The following is a 15,535-nucleotide window of genomic DNA, read 5'->3' on the forward strand; positions in this document are numbered from 1 at the left end:
CTCACTCTCTTTAACAACCATACTTTCAAAATTAGGAGGTGGCTGTTGTGTTCTTTCTGCTGTTGTTTTTGCTGCTTTTGACCTTTTTTAAAATGTATTAATTTATTTATGGTTGTGCTGGGTCTTCCTTGCTTTGTGGGCTTTTCTCTAGTTTTGGCGAGCCTGGGCTACTCTCTCGTTGTGGCTTGCAAGCTTCTCATTGAGGTGGCTTCTCTTGTTGCGGAGCACAAGCACAGGCTTCAGCAGTGGGGGCTTGTGGGCTCAGCAGTTACAGCTCCCAGGCTCTAGAGCACAGGGTCAGGAGTTGCGGCGGCACACAGGCTTTGTTGTTCTACAGCATGTGGGATCCTCCCAGATCAGAGATAGAAGCCATGTCTCCTGCGCTGGCAGGCGGATTCTGAACCACTGAGCCACCAGGGAAGCTCTAGTGCAATTTAGAATTAGGAGGCAGGTGATGTGACCGGGAGAGAGACTGGCGGGGCCTCCTACCTGGACTGGATGTGTGCTAACCTGTCCAGCAGAAGTATTCCTATAACCAGTCCAGGATGTGTGCTAACCTGTCCAGCAGGAGTATTCCTATAACCAGGCTGTGTCTTGGGGGTGCAGGGGTCCCCTAATATAGATTTGGCCTCTACATCTCTGCAGAGGAGGGTGAGGAAAGTTGTGGTCCTCCATTTCATTCTAGGTTTTCACGGCACTAGCCTATCACACCTTCAAAGACGTTTTTAATGATGTTAAATGGCCCTCCTTTCCCTTCCATTTCTCTTTCTCTTTTCTGAATCAAAGACGAACTTCAAATGTTTAGAGTGGCAGTTTCACCCAGTTCAATGCTTTTGTAAGTTTTGGCGAGAAAGAAATTCCCAAAGCAAAACATGTCAAAGTGATCTTTGTGAAACGGACATGGTGGAGAGTGTTTTTCAAATGCTGGCAATCAGCAGAATTCTTGAAATAGAATTACAGCCTTTGAAATCATGTCTTATAATTAATTGTCCCAAGATCACAGCTGGGCTTTTCTCTCACAGAACTTTCAAACAGCCACAAGTATAATGCTACCTGGTGCTTTTTTTCGTAATAACAGCACAGAATCTCCTTCCTAGTTAGCTCGTGTATGGTTATTAACCAGACACACACTGGTCGAGTGTGGGGCTCAGGGCAGGGCCAATGTTCATCTGAGGTCCTGGCTCTTGCCTGGAACTTATCCAGGGCCGTGCTGCTCCCCAGCCTCAGATTCCACTTGTTATAACAACTGCTGAGCTGTCAGGGAGACCCCTGAGCCAGAGACCAAGACTCAAGGTCTGAATCTTCCTCAGGTTAAAAAGGGGGTAATTCTTTTGGCAATATGCTGATATCATTTTTAACATAATTTTATTTATTTATTTTTGGCTGTGTTGGGTCTTTGTGGTTGCACAGGCTTTTCCCTAATTGTGTGCACCGCCTTCTCATTTCAATGGCTTCTCCTGTGGTGGAGCACAGGCTCAATAGTTGTGACACATGCACTTAGTTGCTCTGTGACGTTTGGGATCTTCCCGGACCAGGGATCGAACCCATGGCTCCCACATTGGACGTTGGGTTCTTTACCTCTGAGCCACCAGAGAAGCCCTGATGTCATCTTTAAATTCTAAAATTGTTTTTCCAAGTTCTCACCCATGTGGAGGTGACAGAGGACTCCTGTGAATGGCTCAGCGCACAGAGTCTGAGAGGGAGGAACTGATGAGGGAACAAGGGAAGCCTGATAATTCTAGAGCAGCTCCCACTCTGAGGAGGGCACCCAGTGAGTCCTGGATGATGTCAAAGCAAAGACATCAAAAATCAGATTCGTTGTAGCAGGCAGTGCTTCCCAACTGAGAGTTCAAAAGATTTACTCTGTTAGAAGATAGAATGGCCACTGTTTCTATTTCAATTTTAAAAAACAGCACAGTATCTGCTTTTTAAAAATTTCAGCCTTAGAACAAGTTTGAGAGCCACCAAATACTTAGGCGGTGCACAGACTAGCTGAGCTGGCTCTGTACCAGCTTCTAAGGCGGCTCTTTGAGAGGACTGTTAAGTCCTTCTCAGGCTTTTATCCTTACTTCTGTGTCATTTACCTTCTGGAAATGAATCCCTTATCAGATGTGTGATTTGTAAATGTTCTCTCCCATTCAGGGGGTTTGCTGTTTTGTACAGGGCGACAGAAGATGAGATGGTTAGATGGCATCACTAATGCAATGGACATGAACTTAGGCAAACTCCGGATGGTGATGGACAGGAAAGCCTGGCGTGCTGCAGTCCATGGGGTCATGAAGACTCACACACTACTTGGCAACTGAGTAACAACAAAACAGGAAACCCACTGAATGGAAGCCCCCCAGAACCTATAGAGAACTCCTAAAACTTAATAACAAAAATAAAAAGCCTGGTTAAAAATGGGCAAAGGCCTTAAATGTACATTTCTCTGAAGAAAATATATGAACATTTTCCCCTAGATCTATGACGTATTTATTTGACCACAATTCTTATGCAGCATATCAAATTATCTCTAATTCTTAAAAAATCAGTGTTAAAAGAGAAAACACAGTTTTAAAAAATCCAACTTGGCTTTTCATTTATGGAGGAAAAAAATCTTCTATTTACAATATATGATTTCTGAAAGAATAATAACAAATAATTTGAAACTAAACAGAAAAATCATAAAAATAAACCAACTGATGTTTTCTAACCAAAAACAAAAAATTTAAGACAGCTGCTTTGGCCTATTTTTTTAAATTTTATCTTATGGAAGTATAGTTGGTCTTGATTTGAACTGAGGTGTTGGAGAAGACTCTTGAGAGTCCCTTGCACTGCAAGGAGATCAAATCAGTCAATCCGAAAGGAAATCAGTCCTGAATACTAATTGGAAGGACTGATGCTGAAGCTGAAGCGCCAATACTTTGAGGCCATGGGAGACAAGCAACGAAATTGCTGTTACTATACAGCAGTCCCTATGTCAAAGTCCTCTCCATCCAGTACAATTTAATGCTCCCTCCGGCTAAATGCCAACAAAGGTCTATGTTGGCAAAGGTATGGTTTTCCTAGTAGTCATGTATGGATGTGAGAGCTGAACCACAAAAAAGGCCAAAGAATTGATGCTTTTGAACTGTGGTGCTGGAGAAGACTTCTTGAGTGTCCTTTGGACAGCACAGAGATCAAACCAGTCCATCCTAAAGGAAATCAACCCTGAATAACCATTGTAAGGACTGATGCTGAAGCTGAAGCTCCAATACCTTGGCCACCTGATGTGAAGAGCTGACTCATTGGAAAAGACCTTGATGCTGGGAAAGATTGAGGGCAAAAGGAGAAGGGGACGACAGAGGATGAGATGGTTGGATGGCATCACCCACTCAATGAACATGAGTTTGAGCAAGCTCCAGGAGATGGTGAAGGGCAGGGAGGTCTGGTGTGCTACAGTTCATGGGGTCACAAAGAGTCGGACATGACTTAGTGACTGAACAACAACAATTAACAGTTGATTTACAATGTTGTTAGTTTCAGGTATACAGCAAAGTGATTCAGTTGTACATACATATACATTGTTTTTCATATTTCTTTCCTTTATGGTTTATCACAGGATATTGAATATAGTTCCCTGTGCAATACAGTAGGCCCTTCTTGTTTATCCATCCTATATATAATATATAATAGTTTGCATCTGCTAATGCCAAATTCCCAAAACTTCCCTCCCCTCCCCTCTTCCCCCTTGGAAACCACAAGTTTGTTCTCTGTGTTTTTGTTTTGTAGGTATGTCAATTTGTGTCATATTTTAGAATCCACGTATAGTGATATCATATGGTATTTGACATTCTCTTTCTGATTTACTTCACTTAGTATGATCATCTCTAGGTCCATCCATGTTGCTGCAGATGGCATTATTTCTCTCTTTTCTATGGCTGAGTAATAGTCCATTGTGTATATGTGTGTCTATATGTATATGTATAAATATATATAGAGAGAGCACATCTTTATCCATTCATCTGTCGAGTGACACTTAGGTTGTCTCCATGTCTCGGCTATTGTAAATAGCACTGCTATGAACAGAGTGGTGCATGTATCATTGAATTATGGTTTTTTCCAGGTATATGCCTAGGAGTAGGATTGCTGGATCATATGGTAATTCTATTTTTAGTTTTCTGAGGAACCTCCATGCTGTTCTTCACAGTGGCTGCACTGATTTACATTCCCACCAACAGTATAAGAGGGTTCCCTTTTCTCTACACTCTCTCCAGTGTTTGTCATTTGTAGACTTTTGAAGGATTCTGACTGGTGTGAGGTGGTACCTCATTGTAGTTTTGATTTGCATTTCTCTAATAATTAGCAATGATGATCATCTTTTCATGTACCTGTTGGTCATTTTTATGTCTTTAAGTCTATGTAGGTTTTCTGCCCATTTTTCAATTGGATTGTTTTGTTGTTGTTGAATTTGAATATTTTGGAAATTAAGCCCTTATTAGTTGCATTATTTGCAAATATTTTTCCCAGTCCATACATTGTCTTTTCATTTTGTTTTCTTTGCTGTACAAAAGCTTGTAAGTTTGATTAGGTCCTATTTGTTTATCTAAGTGCTTTTCTATTCTCTTGTAAAAAAAAGAAACATACCAAAAAAAAAAAAAAAAAAAGAAACCATCTTCTTAATAGACTTCTGAGCTAGCTTCTGTTTCCTGTATCTTACATCTTCTAACTTTTTGCGGGGAGGGGAGTATATGTTTAATTTTTTATTGCTTTTGTTTTTTTCCTCAAACTTTAAGCTTTTTATCTTGTATTGGGGCATAGCCGATTCTCACAACTTTTTTCTTGGCTTCCCCTCATCTCTCTGAAGTGTATCCTCCAGAACCTTCTAAAAAGTAATATGTGGAAGGTACATTTTAAAAAATTCTTCTATGTGTGCAAATATCTTTATTTTGCTTTCTTATTCAATGGGTAGTTTGTATATGGCATTTTTAATTGAAAATCATTTAAATTAATGTCAAGATAGCTTGACTTACCACTGTTGCTCCAAAATACATTTTTCTGTTTATTTTGGCACTTTCTTTTTTGCTGTTTATTTTCTGACATTTCTGGGGATCCTTAATTGTTCATATTTACTCTCTAAATAACTATTATTCATGAAACTACCCCTTGTGAAGAGTTGTCATTTATTACAGGATGGCAGCAGAAACTTTCTGATAGTCAATTTTCCATTGATAAGTTTCTCTGACAGAACAGATCATTCTAAACCCAATGTACTGGAAGCTCTGCGGTCAACAGGCCACGGCTTCTTACCTCTGTAGGTCACAACGTTTTTTTGAATAATAAGATAAATATAGTAACTGCTGCTGCTGCTGCTGCTAAGTCGCCTCAGTAGTGTCCGACTCTGTGCGACCCCATAGACGGCAGCTCACCAGGCTCCTCCATCCATGGGATTTTCCAGGCAAGAGTACTGGAGTGGGGTGCCAATGCCTTCTTCATATAGTAACTAAGAATTCTGCTATTTCAAAACATTTTTAGACAAGTGAAATATTGTTTTCATGATACATTTTTCCCCCCAAGGGACAAGGAAGAAAATATATGTTAAGCAACTTTAGGAAAATAATAAATATTAAAACTGCATAAAATGAATTTTAAAAATTTATATTGACATTGTATATCCTGATTTTTTGTATCTAGATTGGCTTAAGAGCCACCTTAATTGTTAGTAGGCTTGATATTAGAGATTTTAAATATTAGTTTATTAAACCATGATTTCCAGGTATTTTCTTGCTAGGCTTTCAAAAGTACATGTTTTTAACATCTAATACTTTCAAAAGTTTTTCATAATTTTACTTTATTTCTGTTTACCAATAAACAAATTCTTTAGAAATTCTGCTTTAGGTTGGAGAGTCAAATATGTGTTATAATTAGGTGTCAATAGTGTAATGACTACTTGTTCCTTAATTTTTTTCATTCATACTCTTTCTAGAGCTTGACTAATCAGGCCACTTTAATCAGTCTAATCAGACTAATCAGAATATCCTATTCTAGAGAATCATACCTAACAGACATCACATTGACACGTTGTTGTCATACATATTTCATCCAGATAACTAAGTTTGCTGTTTGTTGAATGTCATGGACATCTTTCATGCCAAAACATAAAGATACATAGACTTTAAAAAAATACATAATATTCTACTGAAATGAATATGTCATAATTGAATTAATCAATCCATTGTTGATGGGTCTTTAGTTTTTCCAGTGTTTCATTATTAAAAACAGTAATATGTATGCATGCCACACTTGTCATCTTACAACCTTGGAATAAGTTTCCAGATCACATTTTATACACACTTTACATTTTGTTAGATGTTCTCAATTTCTCTCTCAAAAGACTGCTCCATTTACAGTTCCACCAAGAGGATGCAAGCTTTTTAGCTACTGCTTCAGCTTCTAGAAACCTGCAAAGTAAAATATTTAACAAAGGGACTCTTAAATATTCACTAGAGGGACATTTCTCATTCTTTATTTAGCAGAAAGACTCCCCGCCATTTCATTCAGACTCTATAGAGATTGTTTCAACTGATGCTTCTTTGTCGTAATTAGACCCACACATTAACTTCCCAGAGAAATGGTAACCCACCTTACATTTAAAAGTCTACGTAGCTCTAAAAGCTTTTCAACAGCCATAAGAAGAAAGTCCTTTTGATGGCAAACTTCAAAGCTTTGTTTTGCTTAAGGCTCTTTTCTTTTCTGTTGCAACCTCAAGTGAAAAAATGGAACTCCTTTACTTGAAAACTTGATTTTCTGTCCTAAAGGCACGCTTCCATCAGCATCCCTGAATCCAACAGGATTGAGATGCTGCATTTATGATTAAGCCTGAGCCCTCTCCTCCAGTTTGGGAAGGTTTGGGAAGGTCTGCTGGCCACTGAGGGGGAAGAATAGAAAGAGGCGTGTGAGGAAGAGGAGAAAGGGGGTACCGCAACCTAAAAAGTAAGCTACTAAGAGCTTCCAAAGAACTAGGAGCTAAAGTGAAGGTGTTTGGTTGAGTCACAAATGGCATATCTGTGTGGCTGGAACAAGAGCCAGAACCCCAGGTGGATCAGTGAACCGGAAAGTCTAATGTACCATGACACTACCTCGTGCAGTCCCAGCTATTCCAGGCTCTGTCCAGTCAGCCAGAGCACAGAGCAAGGAGAGGTTCAGCAACTTGCCCAAGGTCACCTGTAAGTAGGTGGTGACAGATCCCTGCTCCGGCCAGAATCTCTCTGACTTTTGGGCCCACTGCGCAGCGTGGTGCCTACTATTTTATACAAGTGCCAAAACAACCTTGTAAAGTAGTTAGCATCGTAAGTGTTTATGCAAATGATCTAACTGTGATAAACTAGTTCACAGAGCAGAGGTCAGCAAAGCATGGCCCAGGGGCCAAATCTAGTCCTTCATTTGTTTTTCTAAATAAAGGTTTTAGGGGGGAAGAGAAGTAGCCACACTCCTTTGCTGAGACGGTGTCTCTGCACGACAGAAGGGCAGCAGGGTTGGGTAGCTCGGAGAGAGACATGTGGCACCACCGCCCCGCACCCCCCGCCCTGGAGACCTGACAACATTCAAACTCAGTTTTATTAAATTTAAAAAAAACCTGTGCCCCATTCAATCATCCCATTATGCCTGCTCCTTGTGTAACAGAATTCTGCAGTTTGAGATAGTATTTCAAGTATCCTTATGGATGAGTTAAGAGTCATGGATGACAGTACAATTAGTCACTAACTCAGAGTCTGTGGGGAAAGGTCATCCCGGTCAGTTACATGGAGGTCATACATATGCCATGGTCTTGGAACTGGAGGAGGTTGCTTAGGTGACTGCAGAAAACTTGACGGGAGTTCTTTTTTTTAAATATATATATATATATTTTAATTTTATCAAAGTATAGTTGATTTATAATGTTGTATTAATTTCTTCTACGCAGAAAAGTGATTCAGTTTTATATATTATAGTCTTTTGCATCTTCTTTTCCATCGTGGTTTGTCACAGCATAATGAATACAGTTCCCTGTGCCACGCAGCACGACCGTGTTGTTTATCTATCCTGTATACACTAGTGTGCATCTGCTAATCCCAAACTCCCAAACCTTCCCCCCCTTACCCTCTTCCTCCTTGGCAACCACAAATCTGTTCTCTGTCTGTGAGTCTTGTTTTTGTTTTGGAGGTAAGTTGATTGGTGTCGTAGTTTAGATTCCACATGTAAGTAATTTCATACTGTGTTTGACTTTTTCTTTGTGATTTACTTCACTTAGTAGGATAATCTCGAATTGCATGCACGTTGCTGCAAGTGGCATTACTTTCTGCTTTTTATGGCTGAATCATATTCCATTGTATATGTGCCACATCTTCTTTATCCATTCCTCTGTTGATGGGCATTTAGATTGTTTTCATGTCTGGGCTATTGTGAATAATGCTTCTGTGAACATAAGGGAGCATGTATCTTTTTTAATTATAGTTTTGTCCATATATATGTCCAGGAGTGGGATTTCTGGGTCTCTGGAAACTCTATTTTTAGTTTTGTTTTGTTTTTTTTTAGTTTTTTGAGGAACCTCCATGCTGTTCTCCATAGTAGTTGTACCAATTTAATTCCCACCAACAGTATAAGAGGGTTCTCTTCTACACACCACCTCAAGCAGTGTTTGTAGATTTTGGTGATGGCCATTCTGACTGGTGTGAGGTGATATCTCATTGTAGCTTACTTCTACACTTTGAAATGTACTTGGACAGCCAAGACTCACCAAACATTTGAGAAAAATCTCTCATATGAAAGTCAGAGACCAAAACAAACACAAACAACAGCCACAAAACTAAAAAATCACAAACTGAAGACTAGCCATAGATTATGCAAGGAATATACATACTTTCATTAGTCTCTGGAATATCAGACAGGTTATTACATAAGAATAGAATAGGATACCATATAAATAATTAAGAGAAAAACAATAACAAAAAAGGCAAAACAAAAAAAGAGCCCTTGGAAATTAAAAGTATGAAACCAGAAATGAAAAGTTCAATAAACGGGTTAAAAACATAGTTGGAGAGGTTTCCCAGGATTTAAGTATAAAGACAAAGAGATAACAAATAGGAAGTAAGACCCTAAAAGCAGAGGAGAAGTATGAAGACTCGATAGAAATGACAGGAATTACAAAAATAAAGAATAGAACAGTGCGGGAGGAAAATCATGAAATAAATACAGAAAATGCCACACAACTGAAGTGCACAAGTCCTCAGGTTGAAAGGGCCCGTTAGGCACCTCACCCACACAAAGAATAAAGCTAATCCCAGCTCAATTTATAAAAACAGGGACAAAATAGAGAATTTTAAAATATTTTTTCCTTAAAGAAGGGGGAAGTTGAAGTATTTTTTTTTAAACAAGGATCAGAAATCAAAAAAGCATTGGCTTTTTTCATAGTAACACTAGACGATGGGAAGACAGCAGCTAACTTGTCAATATCTGAGGTAGACCTGGTCCAACCAAGTCAATTAATTGTCAGCACAGAAAAAAAGATACTTTAAGATATGCAAGGTCTCCAAAAAGTGAATCTCCACACATCCATTCTCTAAAGGCTACTGGAAGATGTGCTCTGTGGAAAGGAAGGAGTAAACTAAGAAAGAGTAAGACCAGGAAAGAAGGGTTTGTTATGGGCTGGATTCACATGCTGGCCTCCTAACCCCCAGAAGCTCAGAATATGTTTGTATCTGGAAGCAGGGCCTTTAAGGAGGTAATCAAAGGAAAATGAGGTCACTTGGGTGGGACCTAATCCAGCATGATTGGTGTCCTGATTAGAGGAGGGGACAGACACGTACAGAGGGACAATCACGTGAGGACACAGGGAGGAGATGGCTGTCTACACGCCTCAGGAGAACCACCCTGCCCACACCCTGATCTCCGACTTCTAGCCTTCACGACTTTGCGAAACTAATGTGCTGCTGTTCACACCACCCCGTCTGTGGTGCTCTGTCATAGCAGCCCTAGAAACTAATGAAGGATCCAACATAGCAAGACAAAGGGAAAGCCCGGGATGCTGGTGAAGGAATGCCTGAAGAGGACGGCAGAGGCCTACAGAGAGCAAGTTCCTGGAGAGACATCTCAAGAAGTAACAGACATCTGGGTGTTTACATACACAGAACACAAAACTCGGAGGAAATTACTTGTAAGTACATTGAAAACTAAATAATCAATCAAAAGTCAAAAAGCAATCACCAATTTTTCAGAAAATAGATGGTACAGTAAAGGCAAGGCAGTCCTGGCTCATTACATGACACACCTGTGATTAGCCCTGGGCTAGACTCAGTCATCGGAGAAGGCAGTGGCACCCCACTCCAGTACTCTTGCCTGGAAAATCCCATGGATAGAGGCGCCTGGTAGGCTGCAGTCCATGGGGTCGCTAAGAGTCGAGCACGACTGAGCGACTTCACGTTCACTTTTCACTTTCATGCATTGGAGAAGGAAATGGCAACCCACTCCAGTGTTGTTGCCTGGAGAATCCCAGGGACGGGGGAGCCTGGTGGGCTGCCGTCTATGGGGTCGCACAAAGTCGGACACGACTGAGTGACTTAGCAGCAGCAGCAGCAGACTCAGTCATATAAATACTGGATCAGACCCAAATGATTGCATTAACTCTTAGAGAAATCTCAGCATCTAAAAGTATGTGAATACCTTCTGTGACATTTTCTAAAAATTTCATTTTCACTTTTATAAATTATCCATACACAGAAGATATATACAGTTACAGGGTAGACACTATCCAAGACTATAAACTTAGTGGTGTGTCTGCTATCACATGGAGAGAGGCTGTCAGAAAATGAATCCAACACAAAGGAGAACCAAAAGATGGTAAGGGACAGTCCTCAAGATGCAGTTAAAGCCTAAAGCCAGCTGTGTGGTGAGTCAGTATCTTGGACTTCTTGCTTATGTGTGTGAATAAGCTCTCCTTTTTTGTTTAAGCAAATCTGAATTGGATTTCTATCACTTGCTACCAAAAAGAGTTTAGCAGCCTCATTGCAGAAAAATTTATTAAGCATCTATTATGTGCCAGGCACTCTACCAGTCATCAGAAGTAGAATGGTGAACATGCTTAATTTTTGCTCCTGTACTTACTTCCACAGTGTTAGCCAAACCTGAGAGGCTGGTTTAGCAAAGGTGTCAATCACAGTGACTTATCACAGATTCTTGGAGGATATAAAATCATTCCATAGGAGCCAAGGAGGTTCAAGAGTTCTTGTCATAGTTTGCAAATAAATGGCACAAATTCTTCCCATTGCCTCCCATCTGGAGGTGGAGTCTATTCTCCATCCCTTGAGTCTGGGACTTGGTATGTGACTTGGTTTGGCCAGTATCCCATTAGTAGATGACATGCAAACATTTGAAAAGTGCTCGTGCACTGAGAATGCAGCCTCAGTGGGAAGCCAAGAGCCCGTAAGACAGGCTCACCATTGCAGCTGCTCCAAGTGAGCCCACCTCCACTTAACACTTACTACAGTCACAAGAAGAGCAGAAAACTTTAAAACCATTAAGCTGTGGGGCAGATTGCTGCAAAGAGCAAAAATGAACTCATACAGTTCTGACGCTTATTTTATTCAGTTCAGTCCAGTTGCTCAGTCGTGTCCAATTCTTTGCGACCCCACAGACTGCAGCACGCCAGGCCTCCCTGTCCATCACCAACTCCCAGAGTTTACTCAGACTCATGTCCATTGAGTTGGTGATGCCATCCAGCCATCTCATCCTCTGTCGTGCCCTTCTCCTCCCACCTTCAATCTTTCCCAGCATCAGGGTCTTTTCCAATCAGTAAGTTCTTCGCATCAGGTGGCCAAAGTATTGGAGTTTCAGCTTCAACATCAGTCCTTCCAATGAACACCCAGGACTGATCTCCTTTAGGATGGACTGGTTGGATCTCCTTGCAGTCCAAGGGACTCTCAAGAGTCTTCTCCAACACCACAGTTCAAAAGCATCAATTTAACGGTGCTCAGCTTTCTTTATAGTCCACCTCTCACATCCATACATGACTACTCGAAAAACCATAGCTTTGACTAGACGGATCTTTGTTGGCAAAGTAATGTATCTGCTTTACCACACATTTTAAATATATACAAGTAGAACATTTCAATCATGTAACAGTGCTATGATCCAGTGAACTGTTTAGGAATCAAGACCCTAGTGCCACTCCTGAGGACATAGGCAACAGGCGCTGGATTCTTCCACTCTGTTCATTGAAAGGTATGGTTTTTCTTTAGGATATTTCATTGAACACTCATATCTTAAAAAAATATAATGGCATTATTAAGATGCAGTTCACATACCATAAAATCAATCCCTTTAAGATGTATAATTTATGAAGGATTTCCATCTGTACTTCTGTATTTTCTTATGATGTTCTTGGTTTTGGTACCAGGGTGATTTGGCCTCCTAAAATAAACTGGGAAATGTTCCTTAGTTCTCTGTTTTCTAGAAAGTTATTATTAGGATGAGATGGTTGGATGGCATCACCAACTCAATGGACATGAGTTTGGGTAGGTTCTGGGAGTTGGTGTTGGACAGGGAGGCCTGGCATGCTGCAGCTCATGGGGTCGCAAAGAATCAGACACAGCTGAGCAACTGAACTGAACTGAACTGAACTAATTATTAGGTTGAGGGTTCCTCCCCCCTTAAAATACTGATAGAATTCATCTGTAAAGACATTTGGACCTGGGCTTTTCTTTGTGGTAGGCTTCCCTGGTGGTTCAGCAGTAAAGAACCCACCTGGCATGTAGGAGACGTGGGTAGAACATCCCTGGGTTGGGAAGATCCCCAGGAGAAGGCCATGGCAACCCACTCCAGTATTCTTGTCTGGGAAATCCCATGGACAGAGGAGCCTGGAAGGCTACAGTCCATGGGATCACAAAGAGGCAGACATGGCTGAGTGACTAACACTTTTGCTTTTTTTTTTTTCTTTGTGGCAATATTTTATTTAGTGATTCAATTTTTTTATCTCAATATATAGTTGTTCAGATTTTCAATTTATTTTTTTTAAGTTTGGTAATTAGTTCTCTGTAGGAATGCCTTCATTTTCATCTACTTTAAAAATTATTGGAATTATGATGCTCATAATACTTCTTTATAATCCTTATTTTTCATTTCCATAATTTGTGTTTGTATTATCTTTTTTTTCCATCAGTGTAGCTAATGTTTTATCAGTTTGATCTTTCAAAGAATCAGCATTTGGGTCCTTTTCTCTATTTTCTTATTTTTTAAATTAATTGATTTCTATTCTGATCTTCACTATTTCCTTGCTTCTCTATAATTTAGGCTTGATTCATTCCTTTTTTGCTATTTTCTTGAGGGGGAGCTTAGTGGGAATATATACTGGTAATTTAAGTTTTTAAAAGACTATTTATTTCCTTCTAAGCACACTTTAGCATGCCATGTCACTTCAGCTGTATCCAACTCTTTGTGACCCTATGGACTGTAGCCCTCCAAACTCTCTGTCCATGGGATTCTCCAAAAAAGAATACTGGAGTGGGATTGCCATGCCCTCCTCCAGAGGATCTTCCCGACCCAGGGATTGAACCCCATGTCTCCTGTGACTCCTGCATTGCAGGCAGAGTCTTTACTGCTACGCCACAAGGAAAGCCCAAACACACTTATAGAGGCAATTAAATCTGACTCCCTTAGATTTGATGTTTTTCTTTTAATTCAATTAATTAGATATTTTCTAACTAAATCAAAATTAGATATTTTCCAACTTTCCCTGTGATTTCTTCTTTGGCCTGTATCTTATTTAGAAATATATTAATTTCTAACTATTTGGAGATTTCTCAGATTACTTTTCTGTGGCTTTCTAATTTAATTTCTCCTTGTAGATGGAGAACATATTCTGTAAGTTCTTAATCTTTTTCAATTTGTTGACATGTGTTTTGTGACCACCATATGGTCTATTCTGGAGTATCATTTGCACTTGAAAAGAATGTGTATTCTGAGGCTGTTGGATGGTTTTCTATAGTTGTCAAGTATTACAAGTTGGTTGATGTTTGATGTTGTAAGTCAGATTTTCTATACCCTTGTTGATTTTATCTTGTCCAATCAATGGCTAAGATTAAATCTTCAACTGCAAATGAACAGTCAATTTCTCCTTTCAGCTCTTATGATTTTTGTTTTACATTTGTTAAGCATTTCCTTCCTTTTAAAGGCTATACAGTGTTTCACTTTATGTACGTAGCACATTTTGTTTACCCATTCATCCATTAATGGACACCTGAGTTGCTTCCACCTTTGAGTGAAGTCGCTCAGTCGTGTCCGATTCTTTGCAATCCCATGGACTGTTGCCTACCAGGCTTCTCCGTCCATGGGATTTTCCAGGAGTACTGCAACAGTACTACAGTACTTTCCAAGAGTACTGGAGTGGGTTGCCACTTCCTTCTCCAGCGGATCTTCCTGACCCAGGGATTGAACCCAGGTCTCCCGCATTGCAGGCAGACATTTTACCCTCTGAGCCACAAGGGAAGCCCTCTCTACCTTTCGGCTATTGCAAATAATACCTCAAATATGGATTTACAAATCTCTCTCTCTCTGGTTTCATTTCTTTGGGGTATGTACTCAGAAGTGGAATTGCTGGATCAAGTGGTAGTTCTATGTTTAGTATTTTGAGGAACCACCGCGCTGTCTTCCATAGCAGATGCACTATTATATATTCCCTTCAGCCATCAAAGCCATGGGTTTTGACCTCCCACAGCAAATCGCGTCCATCCCCTCTGGGAGCAAAGCTGCTAGTTTTCTTGGTTAGCCCCACCTACACAAGTAAAATTTCAGTTCTGGGGCAACAGGGCAGCCTTGGGCAAGGTTACAGGTATCTACTCTTCCTACTAGAATCTTCAGCAGTTTTTCAAGAATAGCTGATTCTCAAATTGTCTGTGTTTGATTTCCAATGCTCTGAAATGGTTGTTTGACAATTTTGTCCAAGTTATACTTGCTTTGTGTGCAGAGGAATTGTTGACCGTAACATATAACCATAGCTGAAAGTCTATTCCACAGTTTCTCTTCAAGTAGGAACCTGTATTAGTCAGGGCCTTTTAACATCATGTAAAAGAAATCCAACAGAATCAGTTAGGACTTTTAGAATTTTTAGTTACAGAAAACTCCCCAATATAAACATGTTGAATCAACACGGGAAATTCTAAACAGTCTACAAGACTGTCTATAAGACAGGTCAAAGAGGTGAGGTTTGACAGTGCAGCTCTAATGATGCAACAGGGCACATTTGACAGTACTGACCTCATTTTCAGGCCCGACTGTTGCCTTTTCACCTAAACCTTTTCCCTCCAGATTTTCTTTTTGTAGGAGCTAAATAGCTGCCAGCTGTCCAGACTTCACAAATGTACACCCTGCCAGAAGAGCAAGGCTGCTGCAGTTTACTAGAAGCCCCAACCCACATCCCATTGGGTCTCATCAGGTTCTGATTGGGTTACCACCTCTGAAAGGCTCAGCCACCAAAGGGAATGATTATGCTGCATGGCTTAAATGGGAGGAATGACTCTCAAGAGGCAACCAACAAATATGTTCC

This window comes from Bos javanicus, chromosome 24 (assembly GCF_032452875.1).
Source record: "Bos javanicus breed banteng chromosome 24, ARS-OSU_banteng_1.0, whole genome shotgun sequence".
Lineage (NCBI taxonomy): Eukaryota > Metazoa > Chordata > Mammalia > Artiodactyla > Bovidae > Bos > Bos javanicus.